This window comes from Oryzias latipes, chromosome 24, assembly GCF_053564925.1.
Source record: "Oryzias latipes strain Hd-rR chromosome 24, Olatipes_Hd-rR_3.1".
NCBI lineage: Eukaryota > Metazoa > Chordata > Actinopteri > Beloniformes > Adrianichthyidae > Oryzias > Oryzias latipes.
Genome location: NC_136260.1, coordinates 20504474 through 20529587, shown reverse-complemented (window position 1 = coordinate 20529587; position 25114 = coordinate 20504474). Strand labels below are relative to the sequence as shown.

The following is a 25114-nucleotide window of genomic DNA, read 5'->3' as shown; positions in this document are numbered from 1 at the left end:
GTTATTGTGCTGTTTTCACTTTATTTATGGTCAACTTTGAACATTTCTTTCTTTCTTTATTTCTGCCGTTTATGGGTTGAATGCCATAAAGCGCCTTTCGCAATTTCTTGCCCATTAACTCCTTTTACAATTTTTCAGCTATTTTCACCATTCAACTCTTAAAATGTTCAGCAATGAAGCATTCAACCCTGCAAACGTCAGCTCCTTCTAGTTATAAAATGCATTTGCTTAAAGGAACCTTACATTAAACAGGAAGTGAGCGGTTCTCATGCCTAATTGTTCTCGAAGGCCGTATGACACACACATACATGCGTGATCTACGCCACTCATAAGTGTTTCTTGAGTACGTCATTCGTCAATGCTCTCAGATGTCCGTCAAGGTTTTCTCCCGTTGGGTCTTGACGTGAATTCTGTTTTTAACTGTTCAGACTTTTTGGTCGGTTGAGATTTACCCAGTTTAAGTGTATTTTAAGATATTTTATACGCAATTATTCCGTAAATTTTACGCAATCATGCATGATTTTTGCAAGATGGATACACAAATTTGTGGCTTTCCATGACCATTCCACATTTGTCTAACAAACTCTTCAGTGCACATATCACATTGACGCACAAATCAAAAATGAATTGCATATAAAAAGCACAATAATTCCGCACGGTTCATGTTCTACATTGATTTACGTGTTCTTAGCGTGGTTTATTCATACTTTTTCCACGTATTTCCACGCACAACCAAGTTTCCTCCGTGCCATATGCACAAAATGTACGTAGTGGCTGTGGAGAATGTTGTGCTAAAACACAAATGTCAAAAACCCTATGGCTGAAAAGTTCCAAAATACACAACACTGCAACAAATTAAATAACAATACTTTGTAATTTATCAAGACAAACACAGAGAAGGAAGCCCACGCTAGTCTGGTTTTCGATATCTCACGGTTATCCAAAGGAGCTTCTGACTTCACATCCATCAGATGAAATTTTAATTCCACTTTAATTAATGAGACGTCTCACTAGGAAACACAATCAGAACCGCAAACAAGTGCCAGTCATAACAAAGGAATGAACCACATCAAAGGCTTTCTTCTTCCACACACTCAAACGTTCACGGCCAGCATTACTCATGAGGATGACTGCATGCTGCCGAAGGGCCGCTCAGCCAGCACACCCACTCCTCATCCTGAAATACCTGCCCATCAGCTTTAATTAACTGCTGCAGCATCCTGCAGGCCAGACCCAGACCCCCGGTCCCTCACGTCCAAGCATCCTGGCCAGAGCCCCCCCATTACAAATAGAGCTGTGTCTCTATAGCTGCAGCCAGCCAGAAAAATGGGAAGAGAAAATAGACTCCAAGTCACACATTCAGATGTAGCCGTGTAGGCGGAGGGTTTCTTGTACAGCCAGATTCTACACTGAATCACTTCATTTTTTGGATGTTTTTCCCTCCGTTGCGTGGCGCTTCATCAGGCTGTGTCTTCGACAATAACCTCAGTCTTTTTGCAGACAAAATGAGAGTCGACTTCATAGGAGTGTTTCTGTTTCTGAGACAGATGTTCAAATATTTCATCATTTCAACTCAATATGGAATGAGCCAACAATATATAATAAATAACGTGTTTTTTTCCCCAAGCGTTAGAAAAATCAGATGTTTCATGTTTTTGCAGAAGACACAGAACAGGTGGCATTTGTTGTGTGACGGCTGCATAGATAAATATAAAAAAGAAGACTGACGAGTTTGACTTCATTCAGGATCTTTTTAGAATAGATTTAAAAACAACATGGAAGATGTAAAAATGCCTTTTTTTCCTTCATCTTATAAAGTGAGATAATGCACACATGTTTGCCAAATAAGCAGAACTGTACATTTAAATGCTCTTAAAGACGTTGCCGCTGATATGTTTTAACTCTTGCAACCTCTCTTCTAAGGTGAAAAGACTTAAGACTTAAGTAAAATCACATTAGGGCTCCTAGTGCTGCATCTTGTCTCCATGGGAAAACAGATTAAATATGAGTTTATTAAGCTAATATGAAATTGACATTGATGTCTTAAATACCCTTTAGTGGATTCAGTTTTCAGCAGATTTGACTTCATAAATACAGGACAGTTTTTATCAAAGGGATTCACAGGAATCCATTCAAGTCAGTTCTTCCAGTCTTAATTTCTCTTACCTGACAGCATGATGACAGAAATGCAACATGTAAATCCAATAAACTCCTTACTGATGAATTGAGATTTGAAGATGAATTAATATTTTTTTAAAAAGCCAGTCACTGTGTTTGCTTTACTCCTGTTCATGTCAGTCTGGATAACTATTTTTGATCGTTGCCATGGAAGTCATTGTGAATGCATCAGCAAGCATTAATCCTCTTTTTCTCTCTTTAATCGTGTTAAAGCATTACAAAATAGAGAGTTCTTATATTGTAATGATTTTTAACATGTTGGGATTACATCAGAAATGTGCAGGACTGCACCCTGACTTCAGGTGAAAGAGATCAGTGTTGTTTCACATCTGAATTGAAAGGCATTTCTCTCTTTTTCTTTTTTTTTTAGGATCTATTTTTTTCTCAGCCCCTAAATCCTATCATGTGCTTCCGAACCGCATCCTGGCCAACCACCAGCTTGCCTCTGCCCACGTCGCCCCCATGTGAAGCTGGAAATCAAAAACGTCTCCTCAGGACAATCAGTGTTATTTCTGGTGGAGGGAATGTTCTGGATGTGCGTGCATTTGCTTGCATGTGTGGAGGGGGCTTGATTGAGAGGTAGCCGAGAAGTACTGTGTTTACTTGCGCATGCACAGGTGTGTGTGTGTGTGTGTGTGTGCGTGCGTGCTTAAAAAAAGAGTCCAACTCTAAGGCACTTGTTCTTCTGCAGAGTTTGTGATGTCATCCTCCCACCTTTCCTCTGTGTTTTCACAGCAGTGTGAGTCAGCCTTGCTCCGACTCTCTTTGTGAGGGGATGCATGTGTGCGCATGCTTTCAAGCGGGAGGTATTTTCAACTTGCATTGCGTCTTTTTTTTGTTGCCTTTTTAAACATATTTTGAAAGAGATTTCTGCATGTTGAAGAGTGCTAGGGGAGTGCTAGAAGCTTTGTACAATGCAGATCTGACAGACAGCTCGGATGTTAGCCCTCCGTGTCTTTTTCTTGGGAGACGTCTGTTTAGTTTGCAGTAATTACTGAAATACCTGAAAAAAAACTCAAAAAAAAAAAAAAGAAGAAGAGGGAAATCATCAAATATTTGTGCCCTGCAGGGGTAATTTAAAGTTAAAATTCAATAGAACAATTAAGGCATCCTTTGAAAAAATAGTTGGGCATCCAAAATTCCATGCTCTTTGCTATAATTTGCAAAAATTGCATCATTTTGGAGGCAACATTCTGGTGTTTTATAACCTAATATTTAACAGATTTAACTTCACAAAAGCATTCATCATCAAAACAAAATCATGTGTTTCTCAACTGATCATTTTTGCATCTTTATGAATCTTTCTCTGACTTCAGTAGTTTGGGTGATGCCTAATTTGGGTAGAGCCCAGGTATAATGCAAAAAATATTTGACCACAACCCGCAGAGGCCGAAAACAACCGACCTCGCTTAACTTACATTTTTTTGCTTGTTTTCTTGTGATAAAGAGATGGTAGATGATAACAGAATTAGTTATCTCGTTATCAACAAAGGATACACTTTTTTTCTTTTCTTTACAAATCACAGAAAACAAAGCAGTTTGTCTGAGAAAAACGCTGATCACCAGAAGAACTGATCAATTTATAATTGATTACTTTATTTGTGGTCCTAGATTGTGGAGATTGTGCTGGTCATTGATCCTGTGGTTGTTCTTCAATTTCATTAGCGAACAGATTTTTTTTGGGGGGGGGGGGGGGGGGGGGGTAGGCTGTTAACATGGTTACAGAAAGATGCATGGTTGTTTTTCTGTGTCAAATCCCTAACTTTATGTTGACACTTTTTCTATTAATTTACTGTTCATAAATAGTACTTTTTTGATTTTTTGGATCACAAACTCAATCTGGAAATTCCGGTGAAACCATTTTCTGAGACACATCACAGAAAAGTTTTTTTTTAACCTTTTAGCACCAGAGATGTCGCCGGTGACACCAAAAGAAAACATGTGCCGTAACTCTTCCGCCATTTACACAATGACCGTGAATCAACTGATTCTGACGTGGAGAAAAGCGGCTTTTCGTTTCGGCTCTGCGCCGCCATGCAACACTTTACATTAGCTGCTTAACGGCACAAAGATGCTCTTCTCTGTGACAGGCTAAGGTAGAATTAGGTTTATTGCAGTTGCAGAGTTATGATAGTCAAAAGAATGTCAACACTGGAGCTGAAGCTCAGGGGGGGTATTCCAGAAAGCAGGTTATGCTAGTTACCACGGTAAGTTTGAGGCCAAGGAAGTGATAACCTCAGCTTTCGGTTCCAGAAATGGAGGTATGTTTCAGTGTATGTCATGTTGCCATAGCAACTCATGCTCTGAACATAACCTGGTCTGGAGCAGGTTTAGTTGAAGGTTAGTTTGTTTTCAGAGAGGTGAAACAGCATGGCGTGTTCATTTGAAGATGATTTATTGGATGAAGAAGCTCAGATAATACTTTTTCCACCGTGAGAGGGTGATAAGACCACGTATGGATGTTGGAAAGATAAACTTTTTTACATTGATCTAACTTAATTATTTGCTTCAGTTAAGATAAATCATTTTTTTAGTTAAGTCGGTTTAAAAATAACACGTAGTTATCAGACAGTTATTTTGCTTTGATTCAAATTAATTAAATTAAGTGGGTGTAACTTTGGTTCTGCTGTTAGATCGGCACCGCAAGAAATTGTGGGATACCATTCCCTTTGCCTGTCTGGACGGATTTGGGTTTAAGTGTTGGTTTTTGTCTAAATATGTTTAGTTTTGCTGTTTTAATGTGTTTTGCCGAGTTATTTTATCCAGTTATGTTTAATTCTTTCTGCACCATGAGTGAGAGGGAGGGAGAGAAGGATGAGTTTATTTAGCACCACTACTGCCTGCTTTTGAAATATTAAAGTCTGAGAAATGGTAAATGACATTATGTTTCACATTGCAAATCTATATTATTTATTCCATTTCTGTTATAAAAACGAGAATATCTGCAGGCTCAAACTTAGACATATGAGAGTTTAAGAAGTAGAATAAATTAATATGGAAAAACATTTAATTGAATTGGAGTAAAATGACATTTAGTTAGATAAATATGTCAATTTGAGTTGTAAAACAAATATTGAGTGGGGTAAACGTAATGAAATAGGTTGAAAAAATGTAACTCAATTACTTTATTAATTAATTCATTTAAGTTGGAAAAATTATAAATATATGCGTCAAAATGAAAACAGAAATGAGATATAAACACACTTTGTCCGTTCTTTTTCTCGAGGCAGAAACTCCTTTTTTCTTGCTGATGCAGCCGTCATTAAAATCTCCGACTCCGTCTCACTGTAGTGTAGCGCTCTCTTTTGTTCTCCACACGTTTCCATGGTGACTCCGGAAATCGGCAATCCACTGAGAATGTCGTTATACTTTTCATGCACGCGCATTAACCCAGGGTTACCAAGTCGAGCATAATTACGCTAACTCATATCTGGTCTAGGTGCCATGAATTAAGTGTGGTCTTTCTTATGGTGAATGAATATATATTTGTTTTTGATTATAGGCCATTGAGTAGGTAAACAGCTGGTGGGTCACATAGTTGTGGGCGGTGACCTTAATTGACTTTGTCTCACCTGTGGTGCTTTACCTGTGTAAGATGGAAGAGGGGTGAGCTGGGTTGCTGTATTTTTTGTTGACCGCTTTCTACGCTTTAATATATTTATTTATTTTACCTTTAATTACCCTTTTTTTGTCGAACTCTTCATTGCATGGTCCATTTTTTGAGCTTGAGCGCGTCATTCAATAACCCAGACCCAGTATCAGCCTCTCAGCGACTGGTTTTGAAGTGGCTACATCCGTTCTTTTGGAAACGACACACCCAGAGTAAGCAAGTTCAGGCGGATTTCAGCCAGGGTTCAGGCTTAAAATCAGGGTAGTTTAAACATACTTTCTGGAATACCCCCCTGGTGTTAAAGGGTTAAATATGTAGTTTACAGCAAATGTTAAACATTCTTAAAACAAAGCAAATTATTGCCAAATACGTATTAATTTCTCACATAAATACGCTTGATGCCCCTCACTGATATTTCAGTAGACTTCTGGACTGTTTTAAACAATCCCTGATTTTGAAGATTTGGTAAAAATAAACTGCATCCACTGCAGACTGGTAAAAGGGTGTTTTTTTGATTTTCTTTTTTTACATCCCTGTTTTGGCATTTTTGGTTTAAGAAAGTTTGACATTTTTTGCAAAATAATTTTTTTCTGCAAGAAAACAAAAAAAAAAAAAAGCAAATCATGACTGTTTTATTTTACTCTTGTGGAGTAAGGTTTTACCAGAAAGACAGTTTACCCTAATGTAGTACAACAAAACTAATTACTCACTTTCTCAGATGAAGACAAAGAAGTTTCAACCTAAAAAAAAAACCCATGTGTAATTCTGTCTGTGTTCTGCTGTCTGCATTATGCCTCTCAAAAAAGAGGACAAAGAGCCAGTGTGTGTGAAAACAACTTGTCGCCTTCCATCATGTCAATCTCTGTTAGCGGAGGTGCTCTGTTTGAGTTCAACGTCATGAACGAGGCTCATTCTTTTCATTCCTCTGCTTTTAGGGCAAACAGGGCCAGGAATTCCTCCCTGCTTGCTATGTGGGTCTCATGTCTGACTACATATTTTGACATCTTAAATGTGTCACAGACGTATGGCTGCTGCAGTGTTATTGCTGCATCAGCCAACATTATGCCTCATGTTTTGGAAAAGAGGTTGTGGTCAAATTCTCACATGGAGGGTTGCTTTTGTCTAACATGTTGGTTTTGTGGGGCCAAAAATAACAAGACTCTAAGATTTGCCCGTTTTTCCTCACTGAGACAACTTAAGAAAGCCTTTAAATTAACTTTAAATTGGAATTTGATCTGTTGAACTGAGTTAGTTTATTGGCATCACACATAATGGAAAAGATTCATTCATTCGTCTTCTAATCCGTTGTTATCCCTTTCAGGGGTTTTATCCGTTTCACGGGGCTGCCGGAGCCTATCCGGGCCACTTGTGGGCGATGGCTGGGTACATCCTGGACAGATTGCCAGTCTGTCGCAGGGCCACAATCACACACTCACATTCATACCCATGGACAATTTAGAGGAACCAGTTAACCTATGAAGCACGTTTTTGCACGGTGGGAGGAAGCCGGATGATAGAGGAAATTTCTACAGACTTTTTCAGAAACGTTCACAATAAAATGGACAACCCAGAGGTGGCCTCAGATTTTAGTCTTGGTCACATGCACCTGTATGGGGGTTTGACCCATAGGAGTTCTGCTGGTTTTAGGGTTGTCCGGGCCCGTGAAAGGTCATCGAGAGGAAAAGCAACGTCCTAAGAACCCAGTCTAATGGAAATGTGGTATTGGAGTTTTGTTCTTGTAGCATTTTCTCATGATGGAGAACATTTGTAGAGGAAATAAAGATTAAAACTGCCTTTCTGTGTATTTCTTCATACAATTCCTTGTCCAAACTTGCATCTGGCTCCAAACTGTACAGGTTGATAGCTCCAATGTTCCCCGCCATTTTTGTTGCACCGGTTATGTCAGGCTGGGGTTGTGGGGGGTTGTAAGCTAGAGAGTGTCAACAAAGGCATGATGGGAAATTGACACAGGCTCACTCCCAGTCCCGCCCACTAATTAGAAGGGAATTTCTTCTGAACTCCTGCCGCTCTGCAGGAACTATGTACTAGAAAAAGTCACAGGTTTTTTAGATTCTGGCAAGAAATGACAACGCCATAATTAAAAGACAACTGGGAACGCTTTACAACAGATGAAAAGATTGGGCGGCCGTGGTGAAGTGGGAGGGCGGTCGACTTTGGATCGGAAAATTGCAGGTTTGTTTCCAGGCTTGCCCACCCAGGTGTCAAAGTGTCCTTGGGCAAGACACAGAACCCCATCTTGCCTCTGGTGGAAGGTCGGCGCCAGCGTTTGCCAGCAGAGCCGCCATTGGTTTGAATGGGTGAATATGAAGCGCATTGGGCCTTCAAGGAGGGTAGAAAAGCTCTATAAAAGTATACGGCATTTCCTATCAAAAGATGATTGGAGTGGGAAGTGTTAGCTATGATCTGCAGCATGCTCGTACAGCTTTTCCCATTTCCATCTGTCAGGAGAGTTGTGTTTAAGGCATTAGACTTAGGTCAGTCTGGCCTACTTCAGTCCAATTCAATCCCTATGAGTGGAAAGGGACTTAACACACAAAAAAAAGAAAACTGTTTTGTTCTAACTCTCTGACTATTTTATGCTAGGTTTGCCATAGTTTTTCAAAGAGTTTTGAATGTGTCCAGATTTACTCCCCGTCTGTGTGTTATGCTGTTCAGTCTCTTTTCTTCTTCTTGTTTTGTGGTAACTTTTTTGGGCATGTCTGCCCCCCGCTGGTATGGAGTGTAGAGTCTTATACTTATTTGTAGTTTTAACAATTTCATCTTTTCTTTTAGTCCATCATTCCTCAATCTTTTCTTGTCATCTTTGCCTTCCTCAAAAATGGAACAATAAATGTATTACAACATGCATTCCTCAATATGTCATTCATTTGCCTTTTTTTTCATCTTCACAGGTTTTTTATTATTTGTCTTTGTTCTGTATGCTCCCTGCAATTTAGTAGTACCATTTCTATAGTTCTATAGTTGTTGCAAAGTTTCTTTTGCCTCTTTTCTTCCATCTACAATCATCATGCTTGTATTATTTCTGTTTCATTTTTTGTTTGAATCCAGTTAAAAGTTTATTCCTTCCTCTAGAGGTGCACTAGCATGACAAATGGTGAAGTCGGTAATGCATCTACACACTTTCTAATGCAAACATCAATTGAATTCTGTGGCGGAGACATTAAACCAGTGGAGCTAATCTGGAGTGGGTGGAAGTTCATGAGCATACAATACCAGCCGCCTTCAGAAGTACCTGCTACTGGGCTTACAGAATGAGGTAGTTGGCATTCATGAAGCTACAAAACGTCTACTTTTTAGAATAACTATTTGAACTTTGATCATTTTACAGTAAAATAAAATTGGATAAATTCAAGTCTGGGGTTCTGTAATAGCCCAACCCAAAAGTTTTTTTTTTCTTGCCTCAAATGTGAAACTAATTAACCTTTAGGTTTTTGTGAGCTGCTAATCAGCAAAATGGTAATGGCATGGGTGATTTGATTTTAGTTTCTTTTTTTAAGTATTTTTTTTCTACAGTACGTGGCAGACTTTTGGGAGATAAGATTTGTGCCTGACTGTTCAAGGACACAGTGTCCCCCTGTAGTATTCATCTGATGATTGTGTTGTGCTCTTTTGTTAAACTCAATCTCACAGTTTCAAGAACGTTGTGTTTCTATTGTTTGCACAAGCATCTCAAGGCTCTTGGGAAGCGCCTACCTTGCCGATCTGTTCTAGTACTCCTGCAAACAGAACCCAAGAGACCAATTGTCCATTGGGTGAAATGATAGAGGAATGAATTCCTTTGAATTCTCAATCAGACACCTTCTCTCCTTCAGAGAAAACCTGCTGAGCAGCTTTATTTAGAGCAAGGTTCTTTCTTTCTCTTATATAATTTAGAATTTCATTCAGCAGTTAGTGTCTTTGCAACATAAGCTCCCCTTTAATAACAAATACTGTTGCCAAACTTATTTTTTATAGGGTTAAAGAATACGATGATTTAAAGTGTGTTGCCTTTTCCTAGTGTGTCCTAAACTACTCAAAATAAATTAATTTCTGAAGTACATTATTCTAACATCCACCTTTTTCTTTGAATCTAACTGAAATCTTTTAACTGAAGTCTTTTAAAAAATTAAAAACATAATGTCAGACAGAAAGTTTTGATGCTGAAATGTTCAACCAATTAAAACAACTTTTATTTTGTCTTTAAGACAGACGTTTTTGTTCAAAACTGTCCCTGATTTAGGTCCACACAAATAAGTTATTACTCATTTTACATAGGAAGGTCAATCAAAAGTAGAGCTTTTTTCTCTACTTTGCTAAAAGTACCACATTTCCTCACAGTATATGTTAAGAGTTGTTACAAATATTCTATATTAAGTGTCTACATTAAAACCCTTTTCATAAAAAACTTTCAACAGATTTAAATCTCAAATAATCTAAATACAAATTGATATGAAGGGCGGTCCCCTGCATATCAGGGCTACCGGTCCCCAGCCCTGTGCCGGTGCCCGGCCCTGTGCCGGTGCCCGGCCCTGTGCCGGTCCCCGGCCCTGTGCCGGTGCCCGGCCCTGTGCCGGTGCCCGGCCCTGTGCCGGTCCCCGGCCCTGTGCCCGGCCCTGTGCCCGGCCCTGTGCCGGTGCCCGGCCCTGTGCCGGTCCCCGGCCCTGTGCCGGTGCCCGGCCCTGTGCCGGTGCCCGGCCCTGTGCCGGTCCCCGGCCCTGTGCCGGTGCCCGGCCCTGTGCCGGTGCCCAGCCCGGATAAAGAAGAGTTGTTAAAAATATTCTATAAATCTCATCAAAACCTCTTACTTAAACACTTTAAACTTGCTATTTTCTATAAACAAATCGATCTGAAGGGACGTCCCCTTCACATTAGCCCAAGGAGGAATATTCATATAACACATTTTTTATTTTATATAGTGTAAATAAAATACAAATGTATATGTATACTCTTTTTTTTTTTTTTACAAAGTCTCAGATTTGATTTTGATTTACAACAACAGAATATTTAATTTAGTGATACAATAATTTTTAATCGTAATTGTTTTCACTGCATTCCCCCCCCCCCCCTTTTTCTTTATCTTTGTTTTGTTTCTGATAGAAAAAAATCGTGTTTTTTCTGCAGGATTCACAAATGAAGCAGTAACTGGGTGCTCTTGTTTTGGGAGGAAGGGGGCGTGGCCTCGCCGTCTGCGCAGGGCGGAGCCAACAGCTGCAACTTTGGATGAACTTCTTGTGGTCGAAACGATCCGAAACGCGGTCGGCAGAGCGCATGGGCGCCGACGAAACCCGAAGGTCCGGGACCCGCGTGAGGGTTTTTGTCTATTCCGCCGCGTGACGAGATTAGCTTTCTGCTAGGGGCTCTAGACGAATATTAAGGTAAGAAATGTCGTCGAAAACCGGCGGATAATCATCACCCCCGTTAGTTTAGGTCAACCGTATTTGAGGCGAAAAACAACTACACTGCAAAGTTTGGGAGGCTAACCGTTTTTACGTGATTATTTTACGCCTTTTCGTGTTTGGAGAAAGTAGCGTGAATAGATGAAGGTTTTTCCCACCATCAGTCAGTTTGCTTTCGGCTCACCATAACAACCGCAGCTGAGCATGCAGGCAGCGACTCACCGCCGCTCTTAAAGAAACAGGAAATCCTTCAGAAAATGACCGTTAAACCAGAAAACTGACGTTTCTAGGCTCTATTTACAAAAAAATGAAATAAAATAAATCACTTGAAGGTCTTTTACCCATTTTTTTTTGTAAGGTGTACATTTCAGACAGGCACCGCAGTGCATCTCCCAGCACGCACCGCGCTTATTTGGACAAATCTCTGAAAGGTGAATGAATAAATACCTGCAAATGTGTTTGGAGGTGTACGTTGTTTGTTTTTATGCAGAAACTATTCGCATGCGTTTTTGTAAAACACTGCAGGCGATTTGTTTTGCAAAACACACAAAAGGCACAACTTAAAATGTGCCCCCCCCCCCCCCCCCCCTACCAAAAAAAGTGTCAAATCTCATCAATCTTTGGCTCAGAGGTTTGTCAAAAGCAGTCTCATTAATCAAAATGGCCGTCTTTGGAGTCTATTCAGATGTGGATAGTGATGTAATGGTGCTGCATTGGAGTGATGAAGATTTCATCAGGCGGTTATTATTGAGTTGTATGCATTTGGTGGTGGTGGGGGATGTCAGGAGTTTCCTTTTTGGGGGGGGGGGGGGGCATATTCGCAGTCCTCCTGGTGTCAGAGCTTCCTGTCTGCACTAATGACACGGTGGGAGGACTTCTGCTGATTGAAGCTCCTGCAGACGCTCCGTCTTCTGTTATTACAACATCTCCACCTGTGGAGGCCCCCCCCCCACCCCCCAGAGGTGGAGGAACCCAAAAATGACGACACTTCCTAATCAGAGCCTGTTAATGTGAAGCCTGTCACCTTTCTGTATGGAGAAGGCTGTTAAAAATGGAGGGTGTAAAGGGGGGCATTCAGGAAAAAGCAGGAGAATGAATTGAGATGAGGTGAAAAGTGTCAGGAGCTTTGATTGACAGATGAAAGATCTGTTGGTCTTGGATGAGTTTGGGGGGGTTGAAAGGCCGTGACCTTCCCCATAGAGCTCATGGCAGGTTTTCTTCTAGAATTTGTAAAGAACCAAATGACCTCTGGATGCCTCTTGCAAGTTAGCAATGGACGCCAACTTTTAAATCTTAAGTATAATTTTACCCATAATAGGTCGAAATTCTTTGTCAGAATAACCATGCTTTGCTAACTTTTTTTTTAAACATGTTCTTACTATTGCTAATTTTAGTGCAAGTTATTTGAGTTATAAACTGTCCAGTAAAAGGAGGAGGGGCCTAATGCCCCCCGTCTCCAACATCGGAAAAACATTTGATTGACAGATTTTGTGTCGCCTGCTTTCCAGTGGTAGTGGCGTGGACTTTCAACAAGCTCACTCCTGATTGGCTAGAGGGGTTTCTATTAAACATGGACTCAGACCGACTTGGACCAATCACTGCTTCCTGATGACGTCTGGCTCCAACATGGCGGTGTCCATATTGGAAAAAGATGTCCACTGAAATGACTTTATTTCAGAGCAGCTTAAAGTATTTGATTGATCACATACAGTCCTTGACACATTTGACCAATTGGAGGTGGGCATTTTATGTTGAATGCCCGCCTCCTATGTAGACGTGGGTCATTTGGTGTGTAATTTAAGCTATGTTGACTTTTCTATACAGCAAATTGTTGCAGTGAAATGGAAATTATTTATGAGGTGTTTTTTGTTTTGCTACTTGTTCATGTATCGTAAGTCAGTATTGATCACTAATATCGCACATATCAAGTTGTCCTCATATTGCGCAGCCCTAGGTTCTGATGATGGAAACTTGGATAAATTACAAAAATAAATTAATGTAAAAAAATTTTTCAACTGACAAATTGTTCAATCGCAATGCATTGTGGTCTATATTCTCCAATCTAGTTAGCAGCAGAATTCTTGGAAATTTCACTAGATTTTGGAGTTGTAGATTCGGACACCCTAAAAAAAATGGTGGACGCTCCAAACAGTGATGGAATTTGGACAGTGTTCGACGGTGCACAATAACGGTGGCAAATTCCGTCTTTGCACGACTGAATGTTGACTTCAAATAGTCGCATTTCAAGCAATAATGTATGCGATTTCTTCAAGTTTGTTGGACGACATAGATGTCCTTGGTAAAGGGGTCCTACCTGCTTCACACTTCTTCCCACATAGAGACTGTTTATAGTGCTGTTGTTGCTTCTTCACTCTCCACCTCCCACGATCTCCTGCCTTCACCCATCCAATCACTTACAGCGTCCTTTTCCAGGCCTTTCCACCCCCCCAGCACTTTGACGTCTCGCCCTCACCTGGTCTCTTCCTCCTTTTTATCCTCCCTCTCTTTCTGAGCTCATTTGCATTCACGTTATTGCGCCTGTGGAAGGTCTTAAGCTGTCTCTTGATAAACAAGAGCAAGGATTACTCTTTAATTTTAAATAGATGTCACAGCATGGGATGATAATTTATTAATGTGCTTGGTGCTGGCAAAGCAATGTTTATCCTGCATGTATAATTTAAAGGAGCATTTCACGCTCCACTGCTTTGCAGGTAACCTTTTGACAGCAACCTTATTTCCAGCTGTGATCTCTTACCTCATATTTTGTTTTTAGTAGATTAAACATTTAGAGTAGTGATGCCCAATTGGTAGCAAATAGCCAATTGAAATTAAATCATAATAAAAATGGATAATGGAAATTTGAAATGAACTGCACTTTGACCTTTTTTTCATTAAAACTCAAAATATTACAAAAATATGTAATTCATAATCCAGTATGAATAAAAAAACCCAGCTTTTCATGCCTCAGCAATGTTTGTTTCACCACAAATACGTAGTATAATAGAAGCTAGCCGGAATCTGTTTCATATTGTGAACACAGACTATGGCCCAAAAGACTTGAGTGCAGATTTGTTGTAAATGCTACATCTATGTGCTCCTGACACATTTGAAGTGCAAGCCAGTGTTTTGTTTTGTAGCAGCCCTGGCGGTGTTTTCTCTGATATGTGAAATTGCATATCTCTTTGATCCGTGGTGGTTTGCAGAGGATAAAACCGAGGCCCTGCTGGTACCTCGTCAGAGCATCACAGGAGCCTTCAAAATGAAAGCTGGTCCACGAGGGAAAGTGGTTACTTTTACCTTTGGCAATTTCTCCAGGGCTTTTTGGCCTTTAAACCAAGATTTCCCTGGTGTTGGATGTCTTTATTGTGATGTTTTTTGTTCACCTTGTAAGGAAACCTAAGGATGTGATATATATATATATATATATTTTATTTTAATTGCAACAGGTTAGAAAAAAATGGACATGGCATCATGGTTTTATACCTATTGACAACCAGAAATACACAAAGAACAGAAAGTTCAACTTGAGAACAAACTCTTTTACTATTTTAAGTCTTTTCTGTCCGTTTTGGTCAATCCTGTATTTTCTTGTTTAGCATTAAAATGGACAAAGCAATTGGAAACTTCTGTTAAAGACGTTAAGTTTTTTAGTTTTTCCACTCGTCTATATTTGAAATTGGTCCAGAATTCTGGCATATTGTATTTAAAGGCTGTTTTATATGTGGTCAAGTCAGGATCCGCTTAAACCAAATAAAAAAAAGGCTTGTAAATAAAAAAAAAAAGAATGTTGAGAACAGTTTAAAGATGACAGTACACATTGCAAACTTGAAATAAAGCTTATGATTTGACACCATACTTAAGCGTCAAAAGGTTGAGGATTACAATTTTATCCTAATTTTTGATGGTTTTTAGCGTGAGGTCAAAAAGCGTTGCCTTCTCGTGTGCATCCCTCTTTAGCTTTTCTTCTTAAATTTTAGGTTGGTCAGTAATGGAAACCAAACTGTGGAACCTAAAAGTCTCTAAAATTCCCTCTGTTGAAAATGTTTATAATTCTAGGCTCCAAATATGCTACAAGCAGAACATTTTTCCAGGAAAAAGGCAGATTTTTTCATTCTTTGGCACTTTTACCTAATTACATCTTAACTCACTTAATACCTTTTCTTTGAATGCAGTGGCAGCTGATCTGAGAAACTTGGTTTGTTGAGTCTGCTGTGAAGCACCGACTACTGCTGCAACGTGTTCATAATCCTACTTCAGTACCACTTTTTTAATAAAGTCGTCGTAGGATATAAGCAGCCTTCGCTCTCTTTGGATTTGAATAGCCACATCCCAACAATGAGCAAAAACTGTCGATCTTATCTGCTGCCCTAGCATGTTGGGTTGCTGTAAGTTCTTCCAACTGCCTTGCCATCTGTTTCCAGACAAAGAGCGCCTCAAATTTCCTTCTTCCTCGAGGACTAAAAGGATGTCGCCACCGTTGTCGCCCGTGTTTGGTTGCATTTTAGTGCAGGTAATCTGGTCCACAAATCTAATCAGTTTAGATATTTTATCAGTAAAATCAGAGAATAAGAGAAGCATGGGGGATCTATGGAGCTTGAATGAATCCAATAGTTTAACACATGTTGCCTGCAATTCAAATACCAAATGTCCTGGAAAACCTGGAGGTTATCATGAAAATTTGCTTGTGCAGAATGCTGGTCTTTGCAGATGGAAGCAGACAGGTATGTGTAACATGTACATGGAGCAGAAAGAGTTGCAGTTGCTGGTAACAGATGGTGTAATTGTAGATGTGTTACTGTGAAGGAGCGGATCCACACCCCACCTACACTTGTAGCTGTTAGTTGCCTGCTGAGACTTTACATGTGTTACTTTGGCACTGGTGTTTACCACTCTCAGCCACGGCCAGTGTTTCATGTGACATTGGTGACACGACGGTTGATTACAGCCCAGTTCAGTCGTGATGAGCTTCAGATCTTTCAACCACATCTTCATTGAGACACTCAGCACCCCAATAGATGATCAATACTGCGACACAAACTGAGAATTTTTATAGGATCGTGCTGTCAAGAAATAGTGTCAAGTCCTGCTACAAAAGCAAAACTGTAAAAATAATATAATATTGAAGTGTCAGAATTTACTTGAGTTGAATTGCAGAACAAAAAGAGATTATGGAGTTTAAGAAAAATAAAATTGTTTTAAAGCTCTCTGGCAGAAAGCCAGTGAAATGAACCGATTAATAACACTGGTATGTTTCTCAAAGAAGCCCTCAATCTTTGGTGGCTCCTGGAAAGTTTTGTTCCTATAAAGTTGTCCTCAGTAGATGGATTTGGAGCTGCAATTAAAGCTGCCTACTAGAGGGACGGAGCATATCGGCCATTTCTAATTTTAGCAAAAATGCTTGATATTCTTTTTTTGATTTTTGCATCAAGCTTTAAAAGCAGCAGCAGAATAAAAATGGATTGAATAATGTAAAGCACAGCACGTCTTCTTAACAAGAGAATAATAATCATCTTAAATTCTTATTATCTTTCTTTTCTTGTTTAATTTCACTCTGTTTCTATATATTTTACTTTTTAATAATTAGATATTTTGTAAATATTTTATTTCGATGATTCTTGTTTTTTTTTTTTAGAGTGGATAGAGTATTTGCTTCATTTAAAATGAGATCTTGATCACAAATGCCATTGCTAATGTTATTTTCAAAGCTTTGGATTGATCTTGTTTTATTATTCAAAGAACTAAGTATTGTTTAATGATAGATTCATGTGAGAGGGAACGTAGACTTCCCCCAAGGCCAAATGTCATTTTCTGTAGAAACGCACACTTTTAATCTTTCAGTTATCTTCTTTATTGTACTTGATTAATTAATGCATCTCCCTGAAAATGGATGATGTTGAGGACGTACTGTTATTGCATCACCTGTAAATGCAGCGTTTAACACCAGTACACCCAGAACCTGCTGCATGTCCTTCTTGATGGAGGCGCCTGAATGAATTTTGTCTCGTTCCGTCAAAAAGCTCTTTTAAGATGTGCCAAAGCATGAAGAGGTGGTTCAGACCGGAAAATCCGGTTTCAAAGTCCAAAGCTTTTAAACTCTTTCCCATCCCTGAAACTGGGATTATCTGTCGTTTTCCTGTCAGTTCCTTTATGACCGAGGCGGGTGGTTTTGTGCCTACTGTTTTTGTTTTTCGAGCATAAAAATGTTTGCACGTAGTAAACATACACAGTTTTTCATCTGGTGGTCAAAAGACAAAAAACAAAACAACCTTTAAAGCCATTTATCTGATGATGGAGGATAGTTTTATAAAGAAAATTAAGCTTAAAATGGATTCTTTATTTAAATCCTTGTTATTCAGGATTAGATGAACAAAGCTGTTGTATTTGTTTAGTAGAAAATAGAATCAGTAGGCCATAAGCTTCCTGCTCTGCTTCATTCTGATGCATCTAAACACTTGTAGACGACTAGATCTATGTACGACTTTTTTTCCTGGTCTGAGCTGGCATCTGGCTCAGAACTGTACAGTTGGTTCAGATATGGGTGATGCGAATGGGGGGCGTGCTTGCTCCACGGCCTCGGTCCCCCCCACAGCTCTGTGGGGAACTTATTACTGCTCTGCAGAAACTATGTTTGAGAAAACAACTTCTTTTTTTTGGCTTCAAAATTCAAATCAAAAGACCACTGGGGACACTTTTACAATAGCTCAAAAGATAGTCAGTCAAAGTGGGTCTTTAAGCCGAATGGATAGTTGGAATTTAACAAAGCCACTTGTGCTGCTTCTCCTGTTCCAATGCAAGAGATGACACACAAACGAATCTGTTTTGATTTACTGAAGCGTGCAGCAACTTTTGGCTGAATCCTCTCCACTTTTCCGGCCGTGCAGATCCACATGTTGGGCGACAGATACTGCTGGTTGCTGCAGATTCCACAGTGAAACCTTTATAGGATCTAGACGTGGCACTGAGTTACTCACAGATACATTTTAGGCTGCATTAACCAACTGAATTCAATATTTAGTTACTGTAGTAGTTAATCTGAGCTCATTAAAAATGTAATTTTCAACATTTTTATTTTTTTTCTGTTGAGGAAACCAAGCTATTATTACAAATTAATCTTATAATCTAGCGTGGGAGTAATTTTCTTAATTATTTTTAGCTTTGAGAATTTTGAAACGCATACATAAGTAAGGCTTTTTCGGATAAATGTGGTCCAGTTCCATGTAATGTGCTGATTATTTACAGCTCCTTCAGTGACTGAATAAATAAATGTATTTGACAAAAATGCTTGATAATGAATGACAATAACTTTATTACAGCATGTTTAGATGGAAATATTGATTATATAGAAGGACGTGAGGCTGGGCGATATGGCCTAAAAATAAAATCTCCAATTTAATCATAATCAATCAAATCAAAATTCCTCTTTAGTTCCTCAAAAATATGTCGGGAGTTGCTGGTCAGCATGGACTCCAATATGATGTAAGTGCTTTGGAAAACAATTCTGCAAAAATAGACTTTTTTTTCCAAAGCCATCTTATGGACACATTTCTAGTTATCACAAGTATTTCATTGCAGCTGTTGCTTCCAGTGGTGGCACAAACACCTATTACGTTTAGCAGGCAATTACTTTTTCACAACAGTGTGGCTTCTGTGTATCAGGGGGATACTAGAACCACAAAGAGCAAAGCGGTTTGCACCAAGTTAATTGTTAAATGTAAAAACAGAAAAGCTTTTTCGTCCTTGAAGACATTTTTCTTAGAAGGCAGAGTAGATTAGAGACTCTTTTTGCGTTAGAATAGACTCACAAAAAAGCGGGAGGCTTTTTTGTGAGTCTCGTTTGCTCAGTGTTTGAAGCGAGTCACAGGTCAATAAAGGCAACCAGAGGAATGTGTGAGAATGCTGTGTACACAATAGTGATGAGCTCATAGTTTTTAGCTTTGAACACTGGAAACAATGAAATCTGGTTGCCCTATTTCCCACCCCTCTCGTGAATTCGTGCCCCATCATAAAGGACAATAACTACATTTAAGTTTAGTAGCATTCCTAAAGTATTTACTCAGGGTTGACGTGGTTAATGGTTCATTGAAAGCAGAAGGTTGTACCTGTGGGATTATTCTGATTGTTGCTAGTAGCTGCAGAGAAACCCCAGTGGGACTTTCTCCAGCAACTCAACCTTCATGAACTTCAGAAAACCCTCCTGTTTGACTGCAAATTTTTGATTTATGCTCATAAACACAACTAAAATTAAAGCAACACAGTTCTGTGGTGGAATGAAGTTCCAGAGTTTTAATGTTAAGACACTTCTTTGATAACTTAGTTTTTAGAATTTTCATGTCCCTTATTCCTAATACGTATAATTGGCTAAACTGGTACCTTCCTATTATGCTTTGACATTTATATTTTTAAGGAAATATTAAAGAATATTGCCACAGGTACATTCATTTAAAATGTGTTTTAGTAAAAATTTAATGTATTTATTAAGAACCATATATTTTGTAAAAGAAAATGAGTGTACAACTGACGTTTGCAAAAAAATAAATGAATCAACTATTGAGCTTCATCTGATGGAACGGGACGCTGTTGTGCCTCATTCATGTCATTATATGTGAAATTTCATAAAGAAATTGATGGAAAAGTCATCTGTCTGTTTAGCAGCTAACACTTGGAGGTATAAATCCTCCAGTTTTGTTTGCATTATGAAATGAGACGAAATCTGAATGAACAACTCATCAAGATAAGCATTCAGCCGAGGAATACAAAATTAGTCTAGACCCCTTTCTACAACTATCACGCATTAAAACTCTCAATAAATTCTAACTAAAGCTAAAATTTAACTACCATATTTTTTTAGACTGAAAAAGGCATAATTTAAGCAGTTTCTGTTACCTGGAGAAGATAAAAAAATGATATTAACATTCACAATTAACAATCATAATTTATAATTAATATACATCAGGCATTAAAAGAGCATCATCTTGTTTTACCAATAAAATGTCTACGCTATGTCAGGTATTTTGCTGGTTGTTGAGTTAATTTATAAGCATAACAAATTGTATACGAAATTCTATTTCTAGAGGGTAAATAAAAGAACCCTGTAGTTTCATTTGCCTCCCTCCCCTTACTGCAAACAGACTGCCATGTTTTAGCTGCTAAATTGAGGGGGCTACTCTGTGGTGTTGCAAATGGACATTGAAGTCGATTATCAACATAATGCCGTGATCCTTTTCAATGGGTTTCTAACAGTTTCCAGCTGATGCCTCCAGTGGGTCTCACCAGCTGTGTGGAGGGAAACTTGCTTCCTGCTTTGATGGCTGACACTTCTCTTTAAGTTGCGTATCGTTGGACGGTCGGCTGGTCTCTGTGGTGTTTTATGATGACAGTGCGCTAGCAGAGACAAAAAAGCTCACTCGATCAAATTTTTGATGGGAACGCTGCCCAAAGTCCTCCGACATTTAAATCTCTTTAGAATTTATGTTTACATATTATTTTATGGTTTCGCTGACACACTGATGGGTAAAAGTCAGATTTATATGCTACGGTTCATGGTTTTGCTTCACAAAAACTCATTCATGCAGTTAATAACTAATCTAAAAAAACAGATGGATTTATCTAATTTGCACTAGTGTGTGGGTGCATGTTGGCATTGGCGGGAAGTCCTGCATAATGGTCACTCAGATGACATCAAAGGCATGATTGTACATCACACTCTGTAACCAAGATGACATGAATGTCCCGAGGATCGGGGCTCAAAGCACCTGCGGTTTTCCTTCCTTCCTATGAAATTCAGTAAGGTAATGTTGCCTGGCAACAAGTGCAATTTTGGCAAGTATTGCTTAGTAACAAAACTTGTTTCCGACTATCTAAGGCAGATTCACTTATAGAAGAAAGGATCAATGATGGATGCAACAGTTCAGTCTCCTGGCCTTTTTTTTTTTTTTTTTTGCATTTCAAGCTACAGTGTATCCATGAGGCTAAATGATAAGTTTGAAATCCTGCAACTTTCAAACGTTGAGCATCTTATTTAGCATTGTTGTGAAGCTTCCCTGTATAGATTGTACTTCCTGTGTCTGACTTCATCGTAAAGAGTCTTTCCCTGCGGAGTCCTCCCTACTGCAAGCTGTAGTTTTGAACACTTTGGTGCAAATCTTCCTGCAAATAGCCAGTGTTCACAAGAGGGAGGATGAGTAGGAGGAAGAGGGGTGGTGTGGCGTGAACAAGGCCTTGCGGGGGTGGCGAGTAGTTACATAATTTTTATGAACCCAGCTGTACTGTGTTGTTTAGCGCATAGGTGAAGTTGTAACAGCCAAACTTACTGTGTCCACCTGCGCTCAACAGAACTGGACTATTAGTCTACGGGTCACGGAGCAGATTGGCGCTGAAGGGGACTGATAACACGGAGGAAATGAAACGTGGAAAAAAGCATAAAACCGCAGCATCAACATTGCTCCTGCAATACTGCGTTGCCATGGCAGCAGTTGTCGATTTGTCAGAAACCTTGGGATGTAATGATAATGCAGGATTCGAAGAGCTGTAATTAAGTGCTCATTTCTGTTCATCCTTTTTTTTTATTAATGACCAAAGGTTTGTTCTGCAGCATTTTCTTGCTTAGGCACTCGGATCAAAGCAGCAACAAGGAATTCCTTTTTCCTCCAATTGTTTGAATAGGTTGGTTAACATTAGTTGGCCTTCATATTTGACTACCCGTGTTGGCAATGTATCACTTGGGGATTGTTGACAAGAACTTTAGTAGACATTTTTTTCTCTGCTGTCTGGCGTCTTTTGGCAGGCAGCATACAAGCTGAAAAACATGCAACAGATGTCTTTTAAGATGGGATGAACAACCGGAAAATCTGAGCCTGAAATACCTTTTTTGTTACAAAAACACTTAAGACTACACTTTCAAATGATTGATAAATCTTTTTAACCCTTTAACAACGTAGCTTTAGCTTCAGTGTTGATGTTCTTTGAATTCTCGTAACTTGTTGACCATTTGAACAATTAACACAATCCCAACGAACTTTGAAGTGGAAAAAATCAGCTTTGAGCTAAACACTTTACAGGAGTGAAGTGATTACGCAATCAAAGTTAACCAACAGATTCTGATGCAGCAAAAGCCGGTTTGGAATTACGGTAATTGTGTAAACGGTTGAAGAGATGGGGTGAGTAGCTCAGTCACCCTGAGAGAATTCTCAATAGAACCGCTTCTCCTCCACATTAAGAGGAGCCAGTTGAGGTGGCTCGGACATCTAGTCCGGATGCCTCCTGGACGCCTCCCTGGGGAGGTGTTCCAGGCATGTCCCACTGGGCGGAGGCCCCGGGGAAGACCCAGGACACGCTGGAGAGACTACGTCTTTCGGTTGGCCTGGGAACACCTTGGGGTCCCCCCCAGAGGAGCTGGAGGAAGTGGCCAGGGTCAGGGAAGTCTGGGCACCCTTTCTTAGACTGCTGCCCCCGTGACCCGGTCCCGGATGAGTGGAAGAAGATGGATGGATGGATGGATGGTTGAAGAGTTGCAGTATTTCGGGGGGCTTGTGTCATTCCTTGCTGCTGGTCACAGCTCCGGCATTGAAGGGTTGAGTTGCACTTATTTGCAGAAGCTATGCAGTTTCACACTACCGTATTTTCCGGACTATAAGTCGCTCCAGAGTATAAGTCGCACCAGCCCAAAGTTGCATTATAAAGTAGAAAAAAACCTAGATAAGTCGCACTGGACTATAAGTCGCATTTTGACGGGAAATTTATTTGACAAAATCTGAGACCAAGAACTAATAACTTGCACAACCTCATATGACACAATCATAGCAGACTGTTTATCTCATAATTTCACAGTAATTCTTTCTCATACTTATTTATTTATTCCTTTCATGAAGCATCATTGGCCAACTAATACTCTGTTTTCATCCTGTATTTGTAGAAACAGTTGTCATTTTTATTGCATTTCTGAATCTATGAAATCATTGGAAAATAGAATATTATGTTTTTAGTCTTCAAGATCTTACTGTAAAAAAAGGTTTGCTGATTCTCTGAGTCACTTAACATACTCTTAACACTTAACATACCTCATACATCAAATTGACCCAGGAACATCATCTCTGTTCCTCACAAATGAACATAACAGGAGGGTTAACAATGTATTTATTTCAATTTATTTCTAATATAAGTCGCTGCGGAGTATAAGTCGCACCCCTTGCCAAACTATGAAAAAAAGGGCGACTTATAGTCCGGAAAATACGGTAATCCATGGACACCAGTGAAGATCACAAATCATTGAAGAAAAAAGGTTCAGAGCACTGTCTAGTGGGTCTAGATGACCCAACTCCCAATGTTAAAGTGCCTAGGATAGCACAAGGGTTACTATGTGCCTCAATACCTATAACGCAGTGTTATTGCTTCACTTTACATTTATCAAAAATATAAACTATTTGGGTAGCCTAACTATAAACAAAAACATGCACTTTGAAAAAGTTGAAATGAAAAATTTCTATTTATTAAAAATCGTGTTTAATTTTGGTATTGAGGGGGAAAAATGCTTTTTTTAAATTTTGGTTTGTGCGTCGAGGATTTCAGGGTATTGTGCAGATAAAAATTGGTTTTGTAGGTTAGACTTAAAATGCTGTGCTCCACTGTCATTTCTGTTTGTTGGGTTATGAGAATGCCTACTTCTGTTCCCTTTATTGTGATGTAGCTGGTAAAATATACTCCTAATTTGGCATTGTGTTTTCAGCACCAAGAATTGGGGTTAAAGACTCATGAACAAAGGCTCCTTTCTGACATTGCATTAAGTCTCTTTGTCTTATTGTATGTTGTGGGAACAGCTGATGTTGTAGATTGATGCTCACAGATAATGATGCCTTTTTCTTTGTGTTGCCTCTGGTTCTCCCACTCAAGAAGAAAACTACGCATCTATGTTGATAAGACATGATCGACTTCCATGACTGACTCATTCACCAATTCTGGCCTGATCGGTGAATTAATAAGGTTCTCTTTTTACACTGCGAGTCTGGTGAATAAACATAAGTCTCGTCACTTCAGAGAAATACTGAAATCCCGTTCTGCGCCGCGTTTCTCACGTTTTTCTTTACCAATACACAGTTCAAATCTTCATCAGAGCTTGATGAAGAGCTAATGAGCTGAAATTGATCCGTTGGAGCAAGAAAATGTAAAGCGGGAAGACTTCTGCTGAAAAGTGCAGGAACATGCTTACAAGTGAAGCTCTAGTAATCAGCATGTGATTCATTTGGCCCTTTATGCTAACTGTATTAACCTGGGGCGATGACAAATCTCTCAACAGTTTAATAGAAACAAGTTTATTAGACTTTATTACTTTATTTTGGAACATCTTCAAAAGGGGTAATGAAATTCAAAACTGGATTTCTTTTGTTTAATTACAAGTCTAACCCAGTAAGTAGAGCTGTAACCTTAATGTTGAACTGCAGGGGATGCTTATAAACTTATATGTTTTTTTTTTTTTGTTAATCAAGACCCACAAATTCTTCTTGCCGTCTTAAGCCTTTAACATTTAAGCTGTTGCTCTGTTCTTTGAATTAGCATAACTCCTCAACCGTTACCACAATTAATGTCATTCCAATGGATTCTGAAGCTAAGAAGAGCAGCTTTGGGCTGATGAGCACCACCTTACAGTAGTAAAGTGTTTACACAAATTAGGCCTGCACAATATACCGCAAATTTATCGTTATCGCGACATTAAGCTGTGCAATATGCATTCCGCAAAAGACGGTGAAAATCGCAATAAATGGTTACCTTAAATGTGCTAAAACAATCTAATGGCAGCTTGAAATATTGAACAAATGAAATAAATCCCTTTATGCATTTAACCAATTGGAAGGACCCGTTTACGTTGTTGATCAATCAGATGAGCCCTTTTATGTTTGATGTTTGCCTCCTACGTCGACGAGGGTCATTTGGAGTATAA

The 25114-nt window shown here is 39.3% G+C and overlaps 1 protein-coding gene across 8 annotated transcripts in view; it reads left to right on the top strand.

Moving 5' to 3' along the window:
• The first annotated feature begins 10944 nt into the window (after positions 1-10944).
• Positions 10945-25114, top strand: part of sipa1l1 (signal-induced proliferation-associated 1 like 1) — a 67408-nt gene continuing 53238 nt past the window's right edge. For 3 of the 8 annotated variants that reach the window (XM_078942957.1, XM_078942955.1, XM_011491494.4), the window contains exon 1: positions 10945-11163. The gene's annotated coding sequence lies outside the window, so the exon portion shown is untranslated. The remainder of the gene's footprint in view (positions 11164-25114) is intronic. The other 5 variants (XM_020714675.3, XM_078942956.1, XM_078942954.1 and 2 more) reach the window with 3 other exon arrangements.